Below are 11,041 nucleotides of genomic sequence, written 5' to 3' on the forward strand. Positions count from 1 at the left end.
CAAACACAATAAAAATGACTGACATATACATGTGCAATGAATAATGACAATATGACTGATTAGGCTACGGAGTGACTTTCAGTTGATAGACGAAAAACTTTGAAAAATAAACACTATATTATTGCGTTATGAAATATTTAATTTAGTCGGTTTAAGATACCAATCAATGTCGGAAAACGAAATGTATGGTAAAAATTTCAAAAATACTATTATTACGTCACAAACTATGAAACTTAGGGAAAAAAATTAGCAGTCAGTCTTGACCTAGTAGCCTAGCTAATCACTCCAATATTGTGCAGAAGTACAAATTAATAGGATAACAAGCTAAAATTAAACAAAAAAATGGAGTGGTATCGTACGATGAACTGTCCAGATTTAATCTTTTTTCTTCTGAATTTGAACTGTTTAGCTTCCAATAAATGAACCTCTTTGGTGTCGATGGTTGAACTTGGTCTTGATTGGGTTGAAGGTTAGGCTACTTACAGTTGGGTAAAAAATAATGGCTCGGTTGAGAAAATGTAAAGGATGCCAAAATGAGTCCTTTTGACTTACTTTTCTTTGTCTTCAAAACTTGATGATTTGTCTAGCAGCAGTGATTTAATTTCTTAAATGCAGAAAATGACTGTTGACTTGTTGGCTAGTCTAACTCAAGGTTTCTTCAAGTTGTATTATCTCTGCAACTTTCTGATGGATTTTGAAAATTTTGATTTTGATATGACTACAATTAAATTTTCTTCTTGGTTCTTCTAAAATTAGCTTTTCTCCAGGCCTTATTTTTTTTTATGAGTCCATTTTTTGATTTGGGCCTGGAGAGAAAAATTTTGCTGCTTACTCTAAAAAGCGCGGGAAAAAAAAAAACTGATCACCCCGCCCCTTCCAAATTTGATCCCCCCACCCCCAGAAATGGGTTTTGAATGCTTTTTCAAAGTTTTAATGACATTGTATTACATGTTGAATGACGTTTAATAAATATTTGGCTGCATTCAATAGCTTTTTTTCTATGAAAACTCTATTAGAATACAAATATTTCGATGCTTGCCCCTCCAACAGTTGCTTTTGCCGCCCTAAAAATTGTTTGCTACGTCACTGCTTATACTGCTTTAAATAATGCGTACTTAAACTACTTTGGTAATTGCAGAGGCTCACTCGAAAAAGTTGTTGCACATAGGCCAGGGCTGCTCAACTGGCGGACCGCGGTCAGAATCCTGACCTTCTGGGTGTTGAAGGTGGACCTCGGGCTTCTGGAAGAATAACTTCATTGCCACATTTTAGGGCATCTTAAAATATATTTCCATTAGGGAAAAGCAATTTTTTGTGATTATCCAAGGAGCTGGGGGCTTCACTCCCCAACGCTTTGCCGTCTTCTCTGATGTGCGATCCACACAGCTACACTACAAAGAAACACTATACCGGTACATTTTTTCCTTTTTTTATTTGTTTGTGTTAGACAAAAATCCAAGATGTGTTACACACTACCTGAAAAGTGTTTCGGTGCTCGTACTGGTTGTTTAATTTTCGTGGTTGCATGTGAAATATTCACCGGACCGCAAAAATATTCAACTTGTCAAAATGGACCTTAGCTAAAATTAGTTGAGTAGCCCCGACATAGGCATTAACTATTTGCGTAGTGCAGGGGCAATGATAAAAAATGAATTCATTCAGCTGTGAGTTTGTGTCTAAGATTGTTCTGTCGCAAATTCTTGCCCCTTCTCTTTACTGGACAAGTGTATTTCGCCACGGCCTTTCAATGTTGTCCTATACTTTTCTATAATATACTGTGTGGTGCATTTTGTGTTTTGCAAAGGAATATTGCCAATAGCAAAAAAACTTAAAGCGGACCCCTCTGCCTCATTCTATCCCAAAAATAGCCTACTCCAAATAATAGCATATTTATAAAGTAATGTATTTTCAAAATCTGCATTCAATGTATTTATCGACAAACAAACATGTTTTGCTGTTTTGGAGTGAAATTGAAAAAATTGTAAAAATATTATGTTATATTTTTTCTTTATTTTTTATAATTTTGAACCTTTGACATATCTTATCCTTTGATATATCCATCCTTTGACATATCTTATCACTCTACATTGCACACGAACAAAAAGCTTGATTTAGCGAATGCAAATCTAGTTTTGGAGTCGAAATACGCAATAGAATAATTTAAGACGAGACTGGAATTGGAGCCCCTGGCCCATTTCCTAGGGAGCTAAAAAACCTGAAACCCTAATTTTTTTTCATCTTTCAATATTTCTGAAGGCAAATCATGCAAAAAATGACTTTTAACACGACAGTACACTACGCCCCTATTGTTTGTTTTCAAGCAAAGACACGCGTCAATGAAACCTGCTTTGTTTTGCTGCAATGGCGTCAGGCTGGCGCAATCGTCGACGTAGGCCTTCACACATTCACGATCACCAACATATGACAAATAATTAATTATCTATGTCTTTTTCGCGCAAACAAACCACCAGAAAATAGTTTTACAAATTTATGAAAATACTAAACATGGTGAAAATATCCAAATTTATGCTTCTCGGAGTTCGGTATGAGTCTTCGTTTTGGTTTTACACAATGATTAATTACACAATTAATACCACTGTTCTTTTTTACGACCACTTTCCTTGAAGGCATTTGTTGACAACTCCAATCGAAGATGCCAATAACATTTATCCGAATCAAGACGGACTATATATAGAGGCCATGACAACGTACAATGGGATTGTTAAAACTGGGGGCAGATAGTGACGTCATAGTGCCATTGTCTTCAATTGAATTTCTCTACAAATGCTTCCATTTTGCAGTGCGTTTAGTTCAGGGTAGTCAGGAATTATTTTACTTTAATGAGTACCGGTACAGTAGCCTACTTAAGTTACAACTCAAAACTTGGTAGGAATGTGATTTATCGGTGTCCTACATCAGCATAAGGATGAGATAGATCGATATTTGAAATAGAAATAGCCTACTTTGATTTGTTTTGGTATTTCAAAATATGTTTTTTTAATCGTTTCAAAATCCAAGCAATTTCATTTGGTTATGCGTTTGAAACGATTGTGAAAGACTGGAGAATCTCAGAACGTAGGCCTAATAAGCTGCCGGACTAAATTTGACCCAACACGTCTGACGTCTATATGAATGAGAGAGTCTCCTAGGCTACAAGTCAGCAGTTCTTGAGATCACCAGCTGAGTGTATGAAACTGCCATACAAAACTACTAGACTAGGCTACTAGTTTGAGAATTTCAAATAGGCCTGTCAGTTTCTGTTAGTTAGAAAACGAATAATTTACTTATTGCCTTTTCCGGAGTGTTTTTTTTTATCATTTCATTTTGATTTGAAGCAAATTATATTTTCTTGGCTTCCCCTGAATCCATATTTCGGAGCTTTTTGCAATAAACAGATTGAAATCATCAGTCAAGAAGTTTTCCAACCCCCAGTGCTATTGCGTGGTAAGCTGCTTATCCGGTTGTTAATACAATGATTGTTTTTACGTTCATGGATGATTTGATTCGAAACAGCATAGCCTAATTGAATTGCTGGTCGTCATTTGAGCTATTAGGGCGGAGGGTCTCAGGAGCGCCGGAAGGGAGGGGGCGGATGCCCCCTGCCTTCAATTTTTCTGTGGATGGGGGGGCAATGGTGCTCTTTTAAAGTCATGTAAGCTACTGCATATTTTGCAATACGATATAACAATTTCAGCTATTCGCTTTCAGCCTAATTATAATCTTTCATTTCTGCGTCAAAATAATATTCAGGACACAAAATTCTGTATCACAGGTAGGTTAGCCTACGTCATTATAACATAGCATGATGCCCTTCCGTGCCATTGTTCTTTTTATACAGAACACTTGTATCATTACTCGATGATGAGCTAATGGATGAGCATTATTGCTATATATTAAAACTTTAAAAAAATTGGCTTTTCAGCAACAAAAGTGCCCTTTTTTCATAATCCTGCCCCCCCCCCCCCCAGTCAAGAACCGTTCCGGCGCCCCTGGAGGGTCTACCCTTGAGCAACCCGGTTACCTTACTAGTAATGAGTCACGATGCACCGTAAGTACCCATATTTCGAAATATGTTTGTTTTGAACAGCCTTGATGGATAGGCTATTTAACGTCCTAATACGTCTATATTTGATTCAATCTTATATTTGATTTGTTTTACGTTGTGAAACATTGTTTGTGATATATTAGTACTCTTGTAAATGTGGTTAAGAAGTGCTGTGTCTTTAATTGCAATGGAAATTATAGTGAAGAAAATAAAGTTGCAGTGTTTAAACTGCCTAAATGCGAACCGGAACGTGATAGATGGCTTGCCACTATCCCAAGGGATAATATTCCCGATTCAAAGGACAACTTCGTTTGTGAACGCCATTGGCCAGAAAACTATCCTACCACAAACGTGACATTATTGTGAGCTTTGAAAATGTCCTGGCTAATGCTTTTAGTGTCCAATTTCCTTTTTTAGCAGGTGATGATGTTGTATTTCGGGCTCATCAGACGCTTGTTTTTCAATGCAAGGAATTTATGCAAGATTCCGACATACCCATGTTTGTGTTAAGAATTGATGACAATCTGAGCTTTGAAGCATTTCATTCTGGAGTAAAATGCTCTATAACGTCTCTATCAGCAAGTAAATGTTCCAGATGGTCACAAATTCAAGAAGCTGTGAGATTCTTGCATTATATGGAATTATCTCATCAACAAAGTATTAATCTTTTAACTAAGCGAGTCTTGGCTACGAGTAGCTGGTGCATTGTTTTTTTTAGATACTTTTTGCTAGTGAAGTTACCACTTTTTTAAATATCTTAGTGTTATCATGGCTGATCCATCGCAATTTTCAAGGTTGGTGTGGTACAATATCAACTGAACAATTTAATTGTATTTTTCCTTTTACAAGTTTGTGGTGGGCCCGTTTGATACGAGATTAAAAAATATATAAATTGTTTACGAGTAGCGTACTTGGTGATTTATTTCAACTTTCAGTAGGTTACCGTTCTGTAACAACATATTAGTTTTTTAAAGCTGCCAGACAGTGCCACAGCTTTCGTTTCAGTGTTATAAATATTAGCCTAACGTACGGTTCAATGTCGGTTCAATTGAAGACAATGGCACTATGACGTCACTATCTGCCCCCAGTTTTAACAATCCCATTGTACGTTGTCATGGCCTCTATATAGTCCGTCTTGATCCGAATTCATTTGCACTTAGTACCACAATAATATGACATTATGTTTAACAAAATTCATTGCGCTCTTGTAAAACGAGACAAATTGTTTATTTCAATCGGTTATCTTGTATACTTCATGACTCGGCAACAATTGGATCAGTTCCAAACAGAAAAAGATGACACACTACTTTGAGAACGACGTCACAGATTTCTATCGGCTACCATTGCTGACATTCAATCAAACGTGACTTAATTGTCAGCCAACCGACTCATAGGAAATGCTTGCAGTGAGTTGTAACCTGTAATCAACTTAGAGATTTTAGATCATGGAGACGCGAAACAACATCCGCCACACTAACAGGGTTACTTTTTTTTCTGACTGTAATTTTCATGGTTATGTAAAAGCAGTGAAGTTGATTTACGGAAAATTTGTAGCAAGGCGTAAAAAAATTGTCCATTGACCCTACTAATGCTGCCAGTAATGCGGAGCTGCGCATTCCGTCATGTAATGTCCCTAATACTAAACAGTGTAAAATGCTTCCCAGATACAATATTTCAGGCTATTACGGCACTTCACTTTCCTGGCAAGGCACAATTAGGCCTACCACATGTATGTACAGCATGGAGTTCACAATGTTCTTTAGCTTCGGAAACTCTTAGCTTACAAAAAGGTGTTTGTCTCTTTTGTAAACAGATAAAACCAAGCAACCACACGGCATTTAACATAATCTTTTGTAAACTCGTCAAGTGACATCAATGCTTATGCGGGATGTCAATTTGAACGACAAAATAAGGAATTGCAAGATTTGTAAGTTGGGCAGTCATACTAGCCAGGGGATAGTAAGTATAGGGGCGCCGAAAGCGGTGGAGGCGGAGTTTTACGATAAGATGTAGCGATAATGCTGGATTGCTGGGCATCGTTTTCCACCTGATGCTGTTTTAATTATAGCAATACGGTATTCTGAACATTGAGCTCACATATAATTGATTGTAAAGCCTCCAAAACAATATTATTTTGGAGGCTTTACAATGAATTATATGTAAGCTCAATGTTTAGAATACCGTATTGCTATAATTAAAACAGTAGCCTATCAGGTGTAAAACGAAGCCCAGCATTATCGCTACATCTTATCCTTAATTGGCCTTTCTGTAACAAAAGTGCCCTTTTTTCATAGTTAAGTCAAAAATCGTTCCGGAGCCCCTGAGCAGGTAAGCATCACAGTCCTACTCTACAATCAATATTGTTCCTATCGGGATCCTATTATACAAACAAGCCGAAGTTTCATAACGTTCATCAAATTCAAGACTAGTTTTAACTTTCAGGCAGATCGTGCCTCAACACCGATGAATTTGACAGAGGTCGAACAGTTTCGAGCACGATTGGTAAAAACAAATTACGTAACTACCGTAGCATAAGCTAGCTGGAAGTTCGTAGCCCATGTTCAAAGCCTATTTCTTTCACTTTTAAACGTTTTAATCCTTTTATTATTTTTGCGGTTTTCTGCAGCAGATAGCCTATAAACAGACAAACCACAACAGAGACGGATGAGATAAATAGAAAGCAACACGATCAGCTGTCATAGTTTCGATCAGTGCTCAATTCGAAATCTTGTTCTGATTATGTCACATTATCGCAGTTACCACAAATACTGCGGTAACGATTCTTTTAGATCTAGACGTTTTAAGTCAGCTACGCCTAATGTTCATCGGATTATGGCCTATTTTTCATACGTGAATTATATTGTCAATTCAGATATGAAACCAGATATGAGACATAGCCACGAGTGGGCTTGGAGGGGAGTCAATCCCCCAAATTTTATCTTTCTCCTACCCCCCAAAAAACAAATATGTTTTAATACTATTACAGTGTTTTAATAGCATTATAATTCATGTTGAATGACATTGGCTCTCTCAGTTTCTTTTGTCTTCCTAAAGTTTTCTTTCCAACTACGTCACTGTATGAAACTTAATTAAAATTGACCAGACGGCCTACCCTGACTTAGGCCTGCTAGAATATGAAGTTCCACATTAAAAGTTGGATACAAAAACAGCAGATCTTTTAAGCGGCCGATTAAGCCAACGGTCTGATTAGTTAGTCGAGAATTAGTTTGCACAAAGTCATTTGTGGTTCAGTAATCGGCGATTTTAATCAGCGAATTATGGTTGGTATATACAAGCCGCAAAATAAGCTACTTAATCGCAAAATGTGGTGTACCTCAGCTTAGAAATTAACCTTTTTCTTTCAAAATGGGTTCAGGGTCGTTGAGAGGGAAATTAGGGCCAGGTACCAATGAGATCATCGGTCCCCAAATCAAGACACTTTTAAGAAAAACGCACTTTATCCAAACAATAAGGTACAGTACGCGGTAGTTTTTTAAGATCCTACGGCCCCTAAAATTATGCCAGGCCGGGACTCAAAACTACCTCCTGTCAACACTACTGGGTAGGCTAGAAACTATGCCTTTGATAATTTTCTAGTTTTCTTTTTCAAAATGTAACATTGCCCAACACTAAAAAGTATCACGTTAAATTGATTAATTTTATTACAGTGAGGATCTTTCACCACTCATTTATGGCTACATCCTACATCAAATATGCCTACATATTTCTTTTTCAAGTAGAATTATTATCTATATTCAATCGCAATCTCCACTTGCAGCAGATTTCGCATCAACATAGATTATCTGTTTCCATGAGTCACGGTTTTGCTAGCTCGACCAGTGTCGTCAAATTGAGTTCGGTCCATGCCTGGATGTTGTCTTGCCATCGTCTTGGTGGTCTGCCTCTTTTTCTCTTTCGGTTACCTTTACCAAGAAACATATAATCGAAAATCAAATAAAAATTAGTAATTTTCTTTGAATGAGAAAACTAACCGTTGCAGCCACACAGGTTTCATGGTAAAACTAAATTAATCAATTAAGCGTGACAGTCTACTTTCTGATATATTATTATTATTGATAGATGATAATATAAGCTATGTCACCTGTCCAATGTCCGTCCAAGGTTTGTGAATTCAAGGAAAGTTATTCTATCAAAAGTATAACAACCAATTTTTATTTTGGACTTTAACACAGCCCATCTTGAAAAGTATCAACCTATCCATTCCTTACTGTTTGCATAGCTGTGGTGAAATCAAAGGATTATTTTGGGTAAACAGTTGATGTTTCATCATCTTGGATTGTGGAAGCTGAAAAACAATTAACAAAATGGGTCATGGGACATAAATATTATTTCGCAAAGCAGCAAAGTTATGAGAAAAGGCAAGACTTTAAAAAGTAAAATATAAACTTAATCCACTTTTACTGTTGCAATGACACCGATTGAGAAGAACCTCAAAACATGACAACAGCTTCTTCAAAAATGTAGTGGTTTAACATATTATTTTTCATGATAAACAAAACAAGTTTTTAAAATATCTTGATGGTGATTCACACATGCTAGGAACAGTTGCCTTTCATAAATTACAAATGCATACAACACAAAATGGCCTATAGTCATTAATTAAGTAAAATGTCGAAAGTTTGCATTGCTTTGTTATTGCAACAAAAGCCGGTGCATTTAATTTTGCAGGAAACTTGTTGGTTCAACAGCGAAATCATAAACATTTACTCCAAGCTGAAAACACAAAGACCAATCTTGATTCGATTCAACCAAGAGATTACACAAAGAAAAACAAACATCTCACTGGTTTGGCATAAAAAAGACGTGAGAGCTGCCCAAACAAAACATATTTCTTAAAACAATCTTACTTTTACAAATAAGCCACACCAAATCTTTGCTCATTTATTCTTGTGAGTATCCATTTACGTCACCTCTAGAAGTAGTGCGCAAACAATATATGGAGATGAATCTAAGTGTGACGTTGCATCCACGGCATAGTAAATGCGCGAAAAGATTTGTAACAGAAACATACAACTCATATTTTGATTGAGGTCCCTTCAAACAAGAAGACTCGATCGCGGCGTGTGCATTAGATTAGAATCTGGTCAGTTAACACAGTTCTGCAGGCTTAGTTTTTACCACGCAATTGGGCAGCTGATTGTATTGAATCGATGTGCATTGAGTTCTACAAACAAAACAAGATTAGTCGAGGACAGCTTGTCTCTTGTCTTGTGAAATCTTGGAAGTCGATCCTAATAAAGGTTCCAGCCAGTCTTCGACAGATCTTGTAGCCTTAATAAGACACAAAGGAAATTTTGTACGGCTTTGCGTGCAACATAGGTTAATGCTAATAATAAACTTGCTTCGTGCCCATTGCGACAGATGTAACACAAGCAGACAGCAGGAAACAGCAAAGAGATCAGCTGCTTCCATTATTTTGGTATGCTGTTAAGCGTCTTGCCGAGAGGGAGACGCCTGCTCTGGGCGGTATCGAAGCGAGCCTCCTTTTTAGCGCCACGTAGACTTGCTAATCACTCGGCCGAGAATTATTATAGTTTCCAGAAGGTAGCTTATTGTTTCGACCAGGGGTCGGAATGCCTTAAAGGGTCTAAAACCTTTCTAGGGGTCCGGGAAGTGAAAGAAACACCGCATATTCTTTGAAATGGTATTGTTTTTAGAGATGTCTTGTTTTTGGAGCCCTGACCTCTCACTGGTATGAAACCCAAATTATTTTATCCACAGCCCGGCAATTAAGTGCTTTGCTGAGTCACAGCCGCGCGATCTGGAGCGGTGTCAGAGTGTCTCGGAGGGCTCTCATCACGCAACCGATAACCTACGTTAATGCCGAGGTTTTACTCATCTGACGGGATAAGCTTCTTTACTGTATGGAATGAAGTAAGCGAGTGGCTCTTTATTTTGAAGACAAGGAGCGTTATAGTCTACCGAAACCTGGTTTATTCCACTATTGTTTGTTTGTTTGTTTATCTTTATCCTGCATTGCGGGAAAGCGGACTTGAGCGCTATGCATCGGTGTACGCCTTCCGACATGCACCTGACCCACGCTGCAGCCGACGGCAATGTCTGTTTTCCGGTTGTCTACTTTACTTATGACTTAAATTTGGTACTACCCATTACTCGAAATCGATCACTGGGTAGAGGCAATTATCGTTAAGTTTCTTGCCCAAAGAAACAACAGCAAGTGCGGGTGGCTGGAGTCGAACATGCAGGCTCTCGACTGCGAGCCCAACGCGCTAACCACTCGGCCACGGCGGTAGAGAGTATCTTCTATACTCTCTACTTTATCTTGGCGACGCAAGGCAAATTTAAAACACCATGACTCAACCAAATTCACAAAAAATCGATACCTTTTACATACTTTGTGCGTCTTGTGTTTACGTAAACAGTCGAACTTCCTGCGTTCCAATAATTAAATTTTCTGTGTTATGTACATTCTTAACCAGCAAATTAGTCCTATTTTTACATTAATTCAACGTCTGCAGACGCCAAATCCACACCTTGACGCCAAATCATTAGACAACTCAAGACAAAGGTTAAATAGGCGGCTTTGAATCAAATTATCGTGAGGCTTATTGTCATCTCTGTGGCTGTGTTTTACGTCAAATGAAATCATTCTTCTTTAGGAATGAAATTTATTCCCATTTTGAAAAATCTTTGGTATGACCTGATGTGAAGTCAAATCCACTTTGCCCACGCAGAGACAAGCACTCAATAAACCACTAGTCATTGAGCCGGTTGTTTGTTGTTGTTTGTGTTTCTGCTTTACGATTGTTTTAAAATATTTATAATCCAAAATAATAAGCTGCCCTGTCGTGCGTATAACCTCCTCTAATTACATCTGCTCTCCGGCTGCTTAAATCACAAGAACTTTTTCAAATATATTTAATATTTCGCAATTGCTCGATACGGTGACGAATAACAGCAGGATAAGCATGGAAGAGCTGAAAGAGGTTGTGAAGAAGAGGAAGCGAGAGCTGT

This window comes from Aplidium turbinatum, chromosome 16 (assembly GCF_918807975.1).
Source record: "Aplidium turbinatum chromosome 16, kaAplTurb1.1, whole genome shotgun sequence".
In the NCBI taxonomy this organism is placed as follows: domain Eukaryota; kingdom Metazoa; phylum Chordata; class Ascidiacea; order Aplousobranchia; family Polyclinidae; genus Aplidium; species Aplidium turbinatum.